Source organism: Anabrus simplex, chromosome 1 (genome assembly GCF_040414725.1).
Source record: "Anabrus simplex isolate iqAnaSimp1 chromosome 1, ASM4041472v1, whole genome shotgun sequence".
In the NCBI taxonomy this organism is placed as follows: domain Eukaryota; kingdom Metazoa; phylum Arthropoda; class Insecta; order Orthoptera; family Tettigoniidae; genus Anabrus; species Anabrus simplex.
The window spans coordinates 799,996,482-800,015,062 of NC_090265.1; the positions used below are offsets into that span (position 1 = coordinate 799,996,482).

General features: G+C 40.4%; 1 protein-coding gene across 1 annotated transcript in view; it reads left to right on the forward strand.

Moving 5' to 3' along the window:
- The first annotated feature begins 12,315 nt into the window (after positions 1–12,315).
- Positions 12,316–18,581, forward strand: part of LOC136873667 (hexamerin) — a 55,362-nt gene continuing 49,096 nt past the window's right edge. Inside the window, exon 1 of the mRNA XM_067146766.2 lies at positions 12,316–12,418. The gene's annotated coding sequence lies outside the window, so the exon portion shown is untranslated. The remainder of the gene's footprint in view (positions 12,419–18,581) is intronic.

The following is an 18,581-nucleotide window of genomic DNA, read 5'->3' on the forward strand; positions in this document are numbered from 1 at the left end:
ATAATAATAATAATAATAATAATAATAATAATACGTAGTAATTGAGCTCGATATTTTCACTATTTACCCATGGGTTTAGAGAATTGTTTCCAAGTTGTACTAGTCCATTACACACTTTCATGAGGTACACAGCTGTATCAATAATAATGTTATTTGTTTTACGTCCCACTAACTAATCTTTTACGGTTTTCGGAGACGCCGAGGTGCCGAAATTTAGTCCCGCAGGAGTTCTTTTACGTGCCAGTAAATCTACCGACACGAGGCTGACGTATTTGAGCACCTTTAAATACCACCGGACTGAGCCAGGATCGAACCTGCCAAGTTGGGGTCAGAAGCCCAGCGCCTTTACCGTCTGAGCCACTCAGCTCGGCCACAGCTATATCTATCGGCATGAAATGGAAGTGCGTACACCGTGGCTTCTGTTACGTTCCACAGATATATTTGAGAGACTTTATGTGGTACCAGTTTTGGGTTGTCCGCCTCTGTGGTGTAGTGGTTAGTGTGATTAGCTGCCACCCCCGGAGGCCCGGGTTCGATTCCCGGCTCTGCCACGAAATTTGAAAATTGGTACGAGGGCTGGAACGGGATCCACTCAGACTCGGGAGGTGAACTGAGTAGAGGTAGGTTCGATTCCCACCTCAGCCATCCTGGAAGTGGTTTTCCGTCGTTTCCCTCTTCTCCTCCAGTCAAATGCCGGGATTGTACCTAACTTAAGGCCACGGCCGCGTCCTTCCCTCTTCCTTGCCTATCCCATCCAGTCTTCCCATCCCCCACCAAGGCCCCTGTTCAGCATAGCAGGTGAGGCCGCCTGGGCGAGGTACTGGTCATCCTCCCCAGTTGTATCCCCCGACCCAATGTCTCACGCTCCAGGACATTGCCCTTGAGGCGGTAGAGGTGGGATCCCTCGTTGAGTCCGAGGGAAAAACCAACCCTGGAGGATAAGCAGATTAAGACAGACAGACCAGTTCTGGGATACAAGAACAAGGCAATGATGGCTATACCTCAACTGTTTATTGAAAAATACTTTTAGTGAACTGAATGAAAATATTTTTTCCATTCTGGGCTTTAACTCTGTTAATAAGCATGGAGCAGAGGAGCCGAACTGGTGCTAATGGTCGCTAACGCGCGAATTCTACATGGCCTGACACTATGGTTAGAATGTTCCAGTCTGGTTTGTTAAAAATATTTTTACCATCATAATGTTGATCAGCAGAGTAGGGGAGGTGGTGTGTAATTTCTAATCACTACAATGTGTTCCAAAAGCCTGAATTAAATTCCAAATCTCTCCACGGTACTCATATGGAGTGAGAGCTGTTGATGGTGATTCGTTTTGGGCATTCGTATGTACCTTTTCAAGAGTACGCAGATCCATAGACATCAAAGTATAACTCCGAGCTACAAATCGCACTCAGTGTGGTTTGTAAGGAAATACTACAATATCGGTTTCGATTCCATTCGTATGCCGTATAAAACCTGGAAAGTGTAGCGTTTATTGATAAGATCTGTTAATGTCAGCCTCTGTGGTATTGTGGTTAGTGTGATTAACTGCCACCCCCGCAGGCCCGGGTTCGATTCCCGGCTCTGCCATGAAATTTGAAAAGTGGTACGAGGGCTGGAACGGGGTCCACTCAGACTCGGGAGGTCAACTGAGTAGAGGTGATTTCGATTCCCACTTCAGCCATCCCGGAAGTGGTTTTCCGTGGTTTCCCACTTCTCCTGCAGGCAAATACCGGGATGGCATCTAATTTAAGGCCATTGCCGCTTCGTACCCTCTTCCTTTTCTATCCTTTCCAATCTTCCCATCCCCACACAAGGCTCCTGTTGAGCATAGCAGGTGAGGCACATGGGCGAGGTACTGGCCATTCTCCCCAGTTGTATTCTCCGACCCAAAGTCTCAGCCTCCAGGACACTACCCTTGAGACGGTAGAGGCGGGATTCTCGCTGAGTTCGAAGGAGCAACCAACCCTGGAGGGTAAACAGATCACCGGGCGTGCGGTTAAGGACGCGCGGCTGTGAGCTTGCATCCGGGAGATAGTGGGTTCGAATCCAATTGTCGGCAGCCCTGAAGATGGTCTTCCGTGGTTTCCCATTTTCACACCAGGCAAATGCTGGAGCTGTACCTTAATTAAGGCCATTTCCGCTTCCTTCCAACTCCTAGGCCTCTCCTATCCCATCGTCGCCATAAGACCTATCTGTGTCGGTGCGACGTAAAGCCACTAAACAGATTAAGATACAAGATCTGTTAACAGTCCATTTAGAATTTCCAAATACTTAATAGTAATTTCGACTGTTGAAGGCAGGCTTATGTACTAATTCTCTATAAATATGTTTATCATCGTCTGTGAGCAATCTTACCAACAGTACAGTGGAAGTTTGAACTATAGAGATGGCTCACACTGATTTATCAAATATACTGATCGAACTATCTTTCACAATTTTATCGATATAATTTTATTTGCATCCCACATCTGTTGCTATATCTTGACAGAAGCATTGTTTCCTCATCTGTCTCTTGGTACGCGCCAGAGCAAAATGTAGAATCCACTGAAGTTTCAGTCTCATTTAAGCCTGTGAGAGTATGAAAGCTGCTCACAGCAAAATTCATGCTGGAATTTAATTAACTACACGAGTCCGAGTAATTTCTAATATAATCAAAGTTGAGAATATTTAAATAATAAATACAGCGCAAGGAGTACACCTTTTACTCAAGAAGCTATCAAAAATGTTTACAAAGCAGAAAAACAGAGAAAGAAGTAGTTGACATTCCCTTTACTTACTAACTGTGAGCATTTAGCACTCTTCACAAAGGGAGTCTGTATCCATACTGATAATTACAGCCCATGGAGGGGAGGATGTTAAAAGGTTCCACTGTACTTTCTCTTAGCACTTATTGGGGTGGTGTTATTATCTCCATGCCCGGCCACAATTGCCCACACTCATTGCCTTGTTTAAGGATGAATAAAAACTAGATACATATACCTCTCTGGATATTCCTAGATTACTCGAAAATCCACTAGAACTTGAACAAAAATCCTTTTGGCTAAACCACCCCACCACCGAGCTAGCGGGTTCGAACCCCACTGTCGGCAGCCCTGAAGATAGTTTTCCGTGGTTTCCCATTTTCACACCAGGCAAATGCTGGGGCTGTACCTTACTTAAGGCCACGGTCGCTTCCTTCCTAGTCCTAGCCCTTTCCTCTCCCATCGACGCCATAAGATCTATCTGTGTCGGTGCGACATAAAGCCAATAGTAACAAAAAACCACCCCAGCAGGCAAAGGTAAGGAGGTAGGTGCACTTTTGAGAGAAAATAAGTAGAACAAATAGAAATAGCACAGAAAACGCTGAGATTTGTGAACTGGACTCAGTATGGGATAATAATTCCTCCCTTGCGTGCGCTCATGGGGTGAATGAATGACCTATTTTCATTCGCCAACATTCTTTCTTCTTCCTCTTTCGTTTCACCTTCTTTGGGATACGCTGAATCAATCATTTCCCTGTGTGTTGTTCTTTTCTTAGTGCCCGGTATTTCTTCGTTCTTTTTGATCTTCGTTTCCTCTCGTCTGCCGAGATAATACAGCAGGTTTGGCTTTTAATGTAGATTTGTCTTGGAACCTTATATTTTCGTCTTTAGTTAATACTTTAGCTGTTCGACCGAATAGTGATTTTCCTGTCATTTTTAATTCTACTAGATCTTTTTCAGTTTTTTAAACCAACTCGGTTTTGTTTTACCGTTGCGGAAAAAGTCAAATATTTGTTTGGTTAATGTACTAGAGTTCATTTTGAGAAGTTGATCGTAACATTCATCCTTCTTTTTCACATACTATCTGAGAGTATTTGTATGTTCTTGTAGAGTGTTACATTCAAGATGCACAGTATCTCATTATCTTGAAATTAAGCTCCTATGATCTTTCTTAAAATTTTCCTTTCTTTTAGCTCAAGTTTCTACATTTGGCCTATGAAATTCATGTTTAGTGTTCCAGCTGCGTATAGTGCTTCAGGTTTAATCACTGTGTTATAATGTTTAATTTTCGACTCCCATGAAAGGGATTTCTTGTCGTAGGTATCTTTTATTACTCGGAAGGTCAGTTCAAGTTTATTTGTCCTGGATTTTATTGCTTTGCATTCTACAGCATTCAATCTACGTAATCCATTCTCTGAGATATTGGAATTATTTTACTATTTTAGTCTCTTGTTCTTGGACTTTGAGGTACTTATGTGGGTGTTTGTTATGATTTTGTTTTTTCGAACTCTAAAATTTGTGTTGAATATTTGAACTTAATTACTCATCTATAAACGGATGATTAACATTTATCTTTACGACTTCCGTTGAAAAGGGACCTCACTCTCATCTCTTTGACCTCTCCAATGGAGGTTATCTTCTTCTTCTTGGTGGGTCTGGTCAAGATCTCACATACTTTCTCCTGAGTTGACTCTTATTGGTTTGTTCGTATTTTTTGAGAAAAGATGCAGTACTTTTCCAGCAAAGATTTACTCACTTTCTCAATTCTTCTTTTCTTTCTGCAACGTGTTTTACATCACACCGACACAGATAGGTCTTATGGTGACGAAGGGATAGGAAAGGGTTAGGACAGGGAAGAAAGCAATCCTGTCCATATTTAAGGCACACCCAGCATTTGCTTGGTGTGAAACTGGGAAAGCGAAGAAAGCCAGCTTAAGATGTGCGGACAGTGGCGTTCGAACCCACTATCTTCTGACCGCAAGCTGACCCAAATCGCGCAGCCTATTATTTAAATGGGATATTTCTGCAATATTTTTCTTTCAGCCCTTAATGCGATGTTCCACAAAGACGCACATAAAATGCTGTCAGTCGTGTACCCTATTTTATTCACAAATTATATTCACATCTTCTACATACACGCACTAATAAGCTTCTATCATAACAAAGCACTACACGAAGAATCAGAAGAAGACTGCAACAGATGCATGTCAATTACCAACCCAACAAAACCAATTCACATACTTGACTTCAAACATTCGGTTAGCATGACTTTCACACAAGTCTCATTAAAACAACTTCACTCTACCATTAAAACTGCCTCTTTATATACGTTGCCAGGCCAGGCCAGGCTTCTAGAGGAATATGACAAAACATACTTTCTCGTAAATTCGAGAGTTTCCAATAGCCTAGTTACAATGTAAAGAACTTTCTACATACATCTAGTCACGAACTGCATTGTTATGGACTTATTACAGTGTATTGCAAAATGTTACATTGGATTATACATCATATACACAGGTAATAATAAATTATATACTATTAATTAGGCGTTATTACATTAAATAAGCTCATATTAATATATATACAGCAGATGTTTCATGCCATAACCTCACAAATAATACGATCATGATTATAAGGTTCGTACACAACTCTGTAAATAATAATAATAATAATAATAATAATAATAATAATAATAATAATAATAATAATAATAATAATAATAATAATAATAATAATAATGTTGTTGTTGTTTGAGTCATCAGTCCATAGACTTTTAATGCAGCTCTCCATGTCACCCTATCCTGTGCTAACCTTTTCATTTCTACGTAACTACTGCGTCCTACATCTGCTCTAATCTGCTTGTCATATTCATAACTTGGTCTACCCCTACGGTTCTTACCACTTACACTTCCTTCAAAAACCAACTGAAAAAGTCCTGGGTGTCTTAAGATGTGTCCTGTCATTCTATCTCTTCTTCTCGTCAAATTTAGCCAAATCGATCTCCTCTAGCCAATTCGATTCAGTATATCTTCATTTGTGATTCGATCTATCCATCTCACCTTCAGCATTCTTCTGTAACACCACATTTCAAAAGCTTCTATTCTATTTCTTTCTGAGCTAGTTATCGTCCATGTTTCACTTCCATACAATGCCACGCTCCACACGAAAGTCTTCAAAAACATCTTCCTAATTCCTATATCAATGTTTAAAGTGAGCAAATTTCTTTTCTTAAGAAAGCTCTTCCTTGCTTGTGCTAATCTTCACTTTATGTCCTTCTTACTTCTGCCATCGTTAGTTATTTTACTACCCAAGTAACAATATTAATCTATACTTCCTTTAAGACTTCATTTCCTGCATCACCTGCCTTCGTTCGACTGCACTCCATTACTTTAATTTTGGACTTATTTATTTTCATCTTGCACTCCTTACCCAAGACTTCGTCCATACCATTCAACAGCTTCTCGAGATCTTCTGCAGTCTCAGATAAAATAACAATATCATCGACAGATCTCAAGGTTTTGATTTCATCTCCTTGGATTGTAATTCCCTTTCCAAATTCCTCTTTGATTTCCTGTACTGCCTGTTCTATGTAAACATTGAAAAGGAGGGGACAAACTGCAGCCTTGCCTCACTCCTTTCTGGATTGCTGCTTCTTTTTCAAAGCCCTCGATTGTTATCACTGCAGACTGATTTTTATACAGATTGTAGATAATTCTTCGTTCTCGGTATCTGATCCCAATCACCTTCAGAATCTTAAATGGCTTGGTCCAATCAACATTATCGAATGCCTTTTTTTAGATCTACGAATGCCATGTACGTGCGCTTGTCCTTCTTGATTCGATCCTCTAAGATCAGACGTAAAGTCAGGATTGCTTCACGTGTTCCTACATTTCTTCTGAAGCCAAATTTATCTTCTCCCAACTCAGCTTCAACTTGTTTTTCCATTCTTCTGTAAACAATACGTGTTAAAATTTTGCAGGCATGAGATACTAAACTAATCGTGCGATGGTTTTCACACCTGTCAGCACCGCCTTTCTTGGGATTAGGTATAACAACATTCTGCCGAGGATCGGATGGGACTTCTCCTGTCTCATACATCTTACACACTAAATGTAATAACCTTACCATGCTGGTTTCTCCTAAGGCAGTCAGTAATTCAGAGGGAATGTCATCAATTCCAGGTGCCTTGTTCCTATTTAGGTCGCTCACAGCTCTGTCAAACTCTGACCTCAAAATTGGGTCTCCCATTTCATCAGCATCAACAGCCTTTTCTTGTTCCAGAACCAAATTATCTACATCTTCACCTTGATACAATAATAATAATAATAATAATAATAATAATAATAATAATAATAATAATAATAATAATAATAATAATAATAATAATAATAAATATTTGCATTATTTACTCATGGGTTAAATAATATTGTTTCCAAGTTATATTAGTCTATTGCACTTGCGTCAATATTAGTATTATGCTGTGCGTTACAATACACCAACATGTCAAAAGCATCACGACTTGTCTCTGTTAGTCTGTATTCTGTCCGTCTCCATGGCTAACAGGTCAGCATGCTGGCCTTCCGTTCAATGGGTGCTGGACGTGATTCCTGGCCGAGTCAGGGATTTTAATCTCCACTGGTTATTTTCTCTGGCTCGGGGACTGGGCGTCTGTGTCGTCTTCAACACTAGATTTCATCGTAGATAGGCCCTAATCCTCACAGACATGTGGGTCACTGATGGACGTAAACTCGAAAGAACTGCACTGGACCTCACCAGAGGTCACACGCCATTAATTAAACTCTGCATTCTGAGGAACTTGTGAGAGAAATAGTGCTGAGGGCTTTGCATACTCATAACTACGCTAACCGGACAAAAAAATAGTTACCCCTGGAGAAATCAGTTCAAGCATTATTTAATACTGTGTAATTCGGCCTATGGACTTGATAACCGCCTGGATTTGGTACGGAAGTTAGTCCGCAAGGTTATGCAGGTACGTTGCATCCAGGTTAAGCCGCTCGCTAAGGAGTTGATCGTGTAATTCCACCAAATTTCGGGGGTGCTGATGTCGGGGTTTTATCCGCTGTTCCAACATGTTCCACGGATTTTCAATGGGATTCAAGTCAGGTGATTTTGCAGGCCAATCGAGATGTAATAGGATGGGGGAGTGTTCATAAAACCAGTCACATATGCGTCCAGCCCGATGAACTTTGCTGTTATCATCTTGAAAAATCAATAGCGTACCCATCATGGTGATGTTGACTGAAAGGCAACGCCTGATCATCCAGAATGTTTAAATAAACATGCTAGTTCATGTTAGTGGTTACCTCAGTGAGCGGCTCCAATCCATGATATGAAAAACACCCCCAAAAGATCACAGACCCACCTCCGGCTTGAACCAAATCGTCGAGCTGGAATACTGTAGTGCGGCGAGCCACCGTGCTGTTTTTGACGAGCCTAAAGTCTGAACCACATAAGACTAGGATACTCCAGAAGGATTTATGTTCGAATTCCACTGGATGTTTGAGTAATTTAGCAGTACACAGGGAGGTACATGCACCTACTGTTCATCACTATCAACAGAGTGGATTGAAAACTGGAATACAGTAGAACTGGGTTCGATTACCTGTCACGAATTAGAGAAATTTAAAAACGAGATTTGGACTTCAGGAGAGGCATACAGCCCTGAGGTTCACACACCAAATATGAGTACCACATTAATTCCTGGGGATAAAGGCGGCCGGGCAAAGAACTAATCTCTATAAGCCATCTAGAGCCAAGGTTACGGATAGCGGAAACCTTTATCTTCAACTCTTCCAAAAGCTTTCGTTATCGATACGGAGATGGTTTTGGCTTTCCTAGGTAAGTGGCTCAAACGGAATAGAGTCCTGGATTTCTGAGTCTAAGCTGAACTTTATTTGAAGGTGCACAGATAAGTCAGCCTCGTTTTGGTAGATTTACCGGTATGTAAAAGACTTCTTTCCTTTTCATTCATTCATTCATTCATTCATTCATTCATTCATTCATTCATTCATTCTTTCTTTCTTTCTTTCTTTCTTTCTTTTTCTTTCTTTCTTTTTAAATCCGTTTACCTCCCAGGGTTGGATTTTCCCTCGAACTCAGTGTGATGGATCCCGCCTTTACCGCCTCAAGGGGAGTGTCCTGGAGCTTGAGGCACGGGGTCGGGGTATGAAAATGGGGAGGAGGACCAGTACCTCGCCTAGAGGGGCTTCTTGAGGGGGGGGGAATGGAAGGATTGTACAAGAAAGAGGGAAGGGAGCAGTCGTGGCCTTAAGTTAGGTACCATCCCGGCATTTGTCTGGAGAGGAAGTGGGAAACAACGGAAAACCACTTCAAGGATGGTTGAGGTGGGATTCGAACACCCCTCTACTCAGTTGACCTCCCGAGGCTGAGTGGACCCCGATTCTATAGCAGAGCGGGGGGTCGAACCTGAGAATCCGGGGGTTGGCAACTAATTACACTAACCACTACACCACAGAGGTGGACCTATATAAAAGGCTCACAAATGTTGTTGTTCCACGCCCGCGGACATATTTTCCTCTCTCTGGTAACTGACTAGAGACCCCTGATCGAGAATATGTCATAATGGACGTTCAGTTTACATGTACAGACTGTCTGGCACTAAAGTGTAAATATTTGAGATTCTGAAAATAAAGGAAATACAGAAGATAAGTCCCACGATGTGAGGATATGTTCTGTCAAAACAACAAACAATATGTGGGAAAGATTCCAGAGGCTATCGCAAGAGCAGAGCGAGCCAAAGGTCTCCGTGTTCTCAACGTAGGGGTCAAGACCCAGGGCGGAGCACTAACACATTCAAGGCTTTACGCAACGCAGGGGTGGGAAAGGGCCAGGACTGTTAAGGAAGCGTCCAGGCCTTAATTAGGGTACAATACCATCATTTGTCTGGTTTGAAAATGGGAAATCATAGAAAACCATCTTCAGGGCTGCTGACGCTGGAATTCGAACGCACCATCTCCCGAATGCAAGCTTCGAGCCGCGCGACCAAAAAACCGCATGGTTAACTGACTCGGTGGACGGAACTCTGTGATTTCGACTGCCGAAACTGAGTTGACGACGTGAGTGCCAATTCCAACGTCTACTAACAGATTGCGGCATTGTAGTTGATTAGAGTAGGCAGATTATTTTGTCGAATGAATCCGTAACGTGTTGAGGCCTACGTATTTTGTTCGGATAATAATAATAATAATATTAATAATAATAATAATAATAATAATAATAATAATAATAATAATAATAATAATAATAATAATAATATACTCTTCAACTGTGTTCTTGAAAATATTGACGAACGGGCTAAACCGAGACGAGCAACCGAAGAGAAGACAGGGTGCCCCTTGGACAGAGGAGCGTAAGCAGGCCCACTCTCAAAGAATGAGGGAAATTTGGGCTCTAAAGAAGGCCAAGTTCAGTGTCAAATGCAACAAGACTTAACGTGGTCCTTGATGGCCCCAGCGAATTATATAATAATAATAATAATAATAATAATAATAATAATAATAATAATAATAATAATAATAATAATAATAATAATAATAATAATAATAATAATAATAATAATAATAATAATAATATACTCTTCAACTGTGTTCTTGAAAATATTGACGAACGGGCTAAACCGAGACGAGCAACCGAAGAGAAGACAGGGTGCCCCTTGGACAGAGGAGCGTAAGCAGGCTCACTCTCAAAGAATGAGGGAAATTTGGGCTCTAAAGAAGGCCAAGTTCAGTGTCAAATGCAACAAGACTTAACGTGGTCCTTGATGGCCCCAGCGAATTATATAATAATAATAATAATAATAATAATAATAATAATAATAATAATAATAATAATAATAATAATAATAATAATAATAATAATAATAATAATAATAATAATAATAATAATAATATACTCTTCAACTGTGTTCTTGAAAATATTGACGAACGGGCTAAACCGAGACGAGCAACCGAAGAGAAGACAGGGTGCCCCTTGGACAGAGGAGCGTAAGCAGGCCCACTCTCAAAGAATGAGGGAAATTTGGGCTCTAAAGAAGGCCAAGTTCAGTGTCAAATGCAACAAGACTTAACGTGGTCCTTGATGGCCCCAGCGAATTATATAATAATAATAATAATAATAATAATAATAATAATAATAATAATAATAATAATAATAATAATAATAATAATAATAATGTTCTTGGGTCATTGGTCCATGCACTGGTTTCATGCAGCTCGTCATGTCACCCTATCCTGTGCTCACCTTTTCATTGCTACGTAACTACTGCATCCTACATCTGTCTAATCTGCTTAGAGGGACTGGTTCCCAACGTCGACTGTCCTGAGAATGGTTTTCCGTGGTTTTCCATTCTTCTGCACTAAGACGAATGCCGGGACAGTTCCTAGTTTAGGGCACGGCCACCAACCCTCTCACCTTTTCCGTACATCTCCTTCACCGTAACAAACCTCCCGGCCTGAGAGACGGCGTCACCGTCTAGGAGGCCCGCCTCTCCCTTCAGGGGAGGAATGAAAATATTTCGTAGTAGTAGTTCTAATCCGCTTGTCACATTCATACCTCGGTCTACCTTTACCGTTCTTACCACCATCACTTCCCTCAAATACCAACTGAAAATCCTGGATGTCTTAAGATGTGTCCTATCATACTATTTCTTCTTCTTGTAAAATTTTGCCAAATCGATCACCTCTCAGCAATTCAATTCAGTACCTGTTCATTCGTGATTCGATCTACCCATCTTACCTTCAGCTTTCTTCTGTAACACCACATTTCAAAAGCTTCTGTTCTCTTTCTTTCTGAGCTAGTTATTGTCCATGTTTCACTTTCATACAATGCCACGCTCCAGACGAAAGTCCTCGAAAACATCTTTTTAATTCCTATATCAATTTTCTCTTAAGAAAGCTCTTCCTTGCTTGTGCTAGCCTGCATTTTATGTCCTCCTTACTTCTACCATCATTAGATATTTTACTACCAAATAATAATATCCGTGTACTTCCTCTGAGACTTCATTCCCTGGATCATCTGCTTTATTCGGCTGCAATAATAATAATAATAATAATAATAATAATAATAATAATAATAATAATAATAATAATAATAATAATAATAACAATAATAATTGTACGGGTGGTACACCCGCTCCGTACATTTAAGACTAGGGCCTTGTATAAGGCCCTCTGAAACATACTCGTTGAAACAACTAGTACACGACGTTTGACCATTTCTCAGCAGATGTCGCTACTATAAACTTAGGTTGTGCCCTCTGCGGTGAAGATGAACTATTAAAATTCAAGAGTAATTTTCTATGTTAAGATTTCCTTAACTGGAACGTTTAGTGTTCGTTTTTGATGTGTAAAATTTATCAACACTTCTATCTCTTGCCGCCAACTTAAGGCGTTGGCTAATCAGAAATTTAGTACATTTATTTATTCACCAATGTCAAAATTTTGATATTTATTGGATTATCCAGTGAGAATTGGGTGTGTGTCAGGGCCATGACCCAGAGTTTTCTGGAACCTTTCCCTCTGCTATAAAGCTGGTACATATTCGGACCAGGTTGTCTTAGTGATCGTTTCAGTCTAGAGTGTGTTCGTAGCGGAGACGGAGGCCGCCGTATCCATCTTCGGGAGGTCCACCAGCTCAAGGTAATGGCAGATCTGTGATAGTCTTTCAAAGCTAGCTCGAAGGGAATGTTTCAAATCTTTAGTTGTAAGAACTTAAGTGAAATCAGAGAATAGAGAGTGATGTATCTATAATTTCCTTTTCTTTTTCTATCTTGTAATTTCTGTAACTTAAATATGTTTTTCCATCTATTCACAACCGTAGTACAGGCTTAGCCTCTGTAACGTCGGGCCATAAGCCTAAATAGGGTTTTGTGCATTTAATATAAATTTTAAGGAGCGCAAGTGTTCGCCTGCTCACCATTTTGGTGTTTGGGCCAGTAAATTTAACCTTTTGTTTTTACCAAAGACCTTGTAGAATGGGTACTTGTAACTCGTGTTTCATTCTTTTCATGTTAAAGATACTAGGCTGTTGAGCGTATAAGACAATGAGGACTGTTTAATTTTGTTAAATGTAGGGTGTGCCTGGATAGGCCTGGAAAGTGTTAAGTTATAGAGCAAAGATGCTCTTCCTATTAATGTAAAGGTTGAATGGTGCCTACGGAAGGCTGGTATGGTATAATGTTTGGAGAGTAGTATCCTGGATAATTTTGTGGAGCAGAGGTGCTTTTGTAAGATAGCATATCGTCGCTGTCGGGACAAAACCTAATATGTGAAATATTTTAGCTTAGAACTTTGGCCGGTAATGTTCTGTCATCTAAGGTCAAATATTGTGTGAATATTGTCAAGGCATTCTCGCTCTTCATAATGTACAGTATGTACTGCGGGTCAGTATATCTCCAAAGATGTTATCACATAGGAGGTTTGTTCCCGGCAACGACGATATTTTGGATACTCTGTCTACTAGAGGCTCTTGTCACATTGGCAAGGTATGGGCTTCAAGCTCGTATTGTTCATTATTGTTATTTAATTACTGTAGGAATTCATAATATTACTTCTCGAGCTCATTGTTGTACCTGAAATTCTGTTATTCGCTGAGCGAATTGTTTGTTAAAATTTAACATCTGAAAAGAAATAAGGAATACCGGAGCGTTGTGGGCGGCAGGGTGGAGATGGAAAGATTGAAAGATTCGTGCAGTGTCCGGAATCGAACCCGGGCCTCCAGGGGTGGCAGCTAATCACACTAACCACTACATCACAGAGGCGATAATAATAATAATAATAATAATAATAATAATAATAATAATAATAATAACAATAATAATAATAATAATAATAATAATAATAATAATAATAATAATAATATCACCGGGATGAGTGGCTCAGATGGTTGATCCCAACTTGCCAGGTTCGATCCTAGTTCAGTCCGGTGGTATTTAAAGGCGCTCAAGTACTCCAGCCTCGTGTCGGTAGATTTACTAGCACGTTAAAGAACTCCTGTGGTACTAGATTCCGGCATTTCGGCGTCTCGGAAAACCGTAAAAGTTCTTAGTGGGACGTAGAAGACAATAATAATAATAATAATAATAATAATAATAATAATAATAATAATAATAATAATAATAATAATAATAATAATAATAATAATAATAATAATAATAATAATAATAATAATAATGTAGTCTTCATGCAATAAGTTCATGTGTAGATTTGGTACACAAAACATAGATCTGTTTGGAAGAAGCACGCTTCATTTATGATTTCAGGGGAGTAATTGTGACATTGTTTTGTATGATAATTATGTGTTAGTGTTGTCTGGTGAATCTATGACCTTTCAGGATCATATTTGTTATCAATTTTGTGCCCTATGTGGCAACCATCTTGTTTTGACTATAATTGTCCATAGATAATACTAACAAGAGGGGGTGTTTGATTGATTTATTTGTTTACATTCTTGCCCTAAGTGTCCGACATCTTGTTTCAATTTGCCTTTACTCTCATAGAAATCACAAAGAAGACTGGAAATCTACGCTCTCTCCACGATGTTGCCAAAATCACAGAGTATGCATTGTTCTTTTACTACTTTTGACGTAACTAAGACAGCCATCTTTAAAACGGGCAACATGCAGTCTTCGCATGGTATGCATAGGACACATGATCTACATTTTACTCAAACCTGGCGGCAGGTATAAAGCGTGACCCAGTTTTATGGAGATTATGATAAAGGAAGATAACCTCGGAAAACAGCCGCTGCCTGGGGATCGCCAGGGCACTCTTGGAACCACTGCAAGGAGTGACAGCATGCAAGCCAGTGGTGGTAGGATGGTGAGCAGACGGCCTCCTACCGGGAGGAATCCGAAATAAATTACAGTCGCCGAAACCAAGGAACACAGTGTTGCGCAACACCTCTTGACAACAACCACTGAAGGTGCTTTTCAGAAGATGCAACCACCAAAGTGCGAAAAGTCCGTATTCGAATGAAATGAGAAAATTCTGTCAATGAGTTTATAATGAGGGCTTACTATAGAGTTACCAGACTGGAAAAGGACATGACAGTTTATCGACAGAAGCTATACACGGTTTTCAAAGCACAGTATCCAAACACTCAGGTCTCAAAACAACGAACAGCAGACCAAAGACGTGCAGTTGTCATGAAGAACTTTATACCAGAAACAGTTCTCAGTAAGATTAAACAGGAAATTGAAACTGAGCTAATGGGTTCCTTGGAACCTTCAAGTGAGCATGAAAGAATTGCATATGAAACGAACAGAGCCACACCCTACACCAACACCATGGCCCCACAAAATCTCCAAGAAACTGAAGTTTACACATACCAACAGAATGCAGAAAATGAATGGCAAACTGAAATAGAAGATAAATTCCAAAGAACACTTATTGAGTTTGAAGGTACAGATGCCACGCTCATACCTATATTACCCAGACAGAAGCAAACCAAGAAATTCACACAAATAATTGAAAAACTGAATACCAGCATTCTACCAATATATTTGAACACACCAGACTTTCCTCCAGGTACATACCGCAATCTACTGTGTTGCAGTGGCAGCAATCAGGGCAAATGGGGGAAAAGTAAGATCTGCAAATAGGTCAATGAAACGAATACATAGAGAACCACCATGGCAGCGCCGACTCAAATCACGAGTGGAAGACCTACGAAAGAACATCAATCGACTTACTCAATACACCAATGGTCATCGAAGTCCTCGGCTTTGCAATCACGTAAGGAAAATACTGAGGAATACCAAAAACCACTCTACTAAGGATGCAGAAAACCCTCTCATTACCGAATATCTAGATACAATGAAGCAAAAACTAACTACCCTTGCTAAACGTCTCAAGCGCTATACTAAGGCAACAGAAATAAAGGCACAAAACTCTCTTTTTAATCGGAATGAGAAACTATTTTACAACAGACTTAGGACACCTGAGACAGCTAACATGTAAAATAGCAATGGGATAGCAACTGCAGGGAGCATAAGAGAATACTGGTCAACTATATGGGATGCGTCCATAGAAAATGGAGGGGCACATTGGATTAAAACTATCAAGAAGAAAGCTGAGAATATTGAAAGCATGACCCAAGCAGATTTCACATTAGAGGAGGTTGTAACAGCGATTAACAATTTACACAACTGGAAGACCCCAGGAATAGACCGCATACACAATTACTACTATAAGAAATTTACTCACCTACCACATACAAATTTTCATCAGTAAACCAGATGCCCTCCCACACTTTCTCACTACAGGAATCACGTACCTAAAATCTTTAAATAACAACACGGCAAATTCTGCTAACTACCGACCAATCACATGCCTTCCAACTTTATACAAAATTATAACATCACTCGTAGCAAATAGAAACCAGAATCATTGTAAGGTCAGTGACATCATCGCTGAGGAACCAAAGGGCTGCAAGCGGTTCACAAAAGGCTGTAAAGAACAATTAATGATTGATAGTATAATCATGGAACAACCGAAATTTTCACGCTTGTTTCATAGATTACAGAAAGGCATTTGACTCAGTGCCACATTCCTGTCTTGTTGAGGTCCTTAGAGTATATAAAGTTGATCCTAAAATAGTGACATTCCTAGCAACTACCATGCAGACTTGGAAAACTACTATTAACCTCCACAATGGGGAAGAATGTGTGATAACTGACCCCATAACAATTAAAAGAGGCATTTTCCAAGTGGATTCCCCCAGTCCGCTATGGTTTTGTCTTGCTCTGAACCCACTATCAGACTTACTGAGTTCAACAACATATGGATTCACTATAAAAATAAGCAAAGAACAATCTACAAAATCTCACATCTACTGTATATGATCTGAAACTATATGCTGCATCACAAAGACAACTTGAACACCTGGTTTCAATTACCCACAATTTCTCCACAGACATCTGCATGAAATTTGGGCTCGAAAAATGTGCTACTCAGACAATTAGGAGGGGCTCTTCCTCGGCACAGGGCATCCACTCTGAAGCAACAGATATCTCACCACTGACAACAAATGAAACATATCGATATCTTGGATATAACCAATCAGCAAGGATTCAACATAAGGACACAAAACAGGCATTGAGACTGGCATATATTGAACGAGTAAGACGAATCGCTCATCGTTAAGGCCATCAATACGTTTGCTATACCTGTTCTCACATACTAATTTGGAGTCATAAAGTGGACTACAACTGAGTTGAAGGATCTTCAAACGAAAGTGAATGTATTACTGACAAAACACAACATGCATCATCCAAAATCAGCCTCAGAAAGACTCACTCTGCCTCGTTCTGATTGTGGTCGTGGACTAATAGACCTTGAGAAATTACACAATGAACAAATTACACCATTAAAGTGCTACTTCAATCATAAATCAGAAACATATGCCCTATAGTGCAATGGTTGTAGCAGATAACGGGTTTACACCCCTCAATCTGAACACCCAGGCTTCACTTACAATGACATTCTCCACAAATGAAGAAAAGATCGTTCTGTGGAAAAAGAAACCTTCATGGACTGTATCCAAATGAGTTAAATCAGCCATATATCGACAAACAAGCGTCGCATGAGTGACTGACACACTCGGATATATACCCAGAAACAGAAGGCTTCATGTTCGCCATACAAGATCAAGTCATTGCCACAAGGAACTACAGAAATCATATACTGCATGATCCGTCTGTCTATTCAGATCTGTGCCGACGATGTAATACGTCTCCAGAAACCATCCAGCACATAACCTCAGGTTGTCAATTAATGGCGAACACAGACTACAAGTACAGACATGACCAAATTTCAATAATCATTCACCAGAAATTAACCCGACAAAATACCCTAATCCATTGTACCACAGCATATTGGAAGTACAAACCCCAATCAGTCTTGGAAAGTGAAAATTACTAAACTTACTTGGGTAGAAGTACCATTACTGATAAAACTATTACCTGAAATAGACCAGATATAACTTTTGTAGATAAAAACAAGAAAATCTGCTTCATAATTGACGTAGCATGCCCTAATACAACCTCCAATCAACACATACAGAGAAGATTTCCAAATACACAGATCTGGCCACAGAGATAAAAACCATGTGGAAACTCAACAATGTTATCATAATTCCAGTAGTGATTGGAGGTAATGGTATTATACCAAAGACACTACACAGGAGCATTGAAGCTCTTACTATCCACCCTCTCACTTACAGAGAATTACAAAAAGCAGCAATCCTTGCCACTTGCCATATAGTAAGGAAGTTTATTGGCATGAACCATCCACCATATACAGAGGACTAATGAAAATCGTCCACTAATAATTTCGAACATTTATGTATAGTAAATATCTCATAGTCCGCCTCTGTGGTGTAGTGGTTAGCGTGATTAGCTGCCACCCCCAGAGGTCCGGGTTCGATTCCCGGCTCTGCCACGAAATTTGAAAAGTGGTACGAGGGCTGGAACGGGGTCCACTCAGCCTCGGGAGGTCAACTGAGTAGAGGTGGGTTCGATTCCCACCTCAGCCATCCTGGAAGTGGTTTTCCGTGGTTTCCCACTTCTCCTCCAGGCGAATGCCGGGATGGTACCTAACTTAAGGCCACGGCCGCTTCCTTCCCTCTTCCTTGCCTATCCCTTCCAATCTTCCCATCCCTCCACAAGGCCCCTGTTCAGCATAGCAGGTGAGGCCGCCTGGGCGAGGTACTGGTCATACTCCCCAGTTGTATCCCCCGACCATGAGTCTGAAGCTCCAGGACACTGCCCCTGAGGCGGTAGAGGTGGGATCCCTCGCTAAG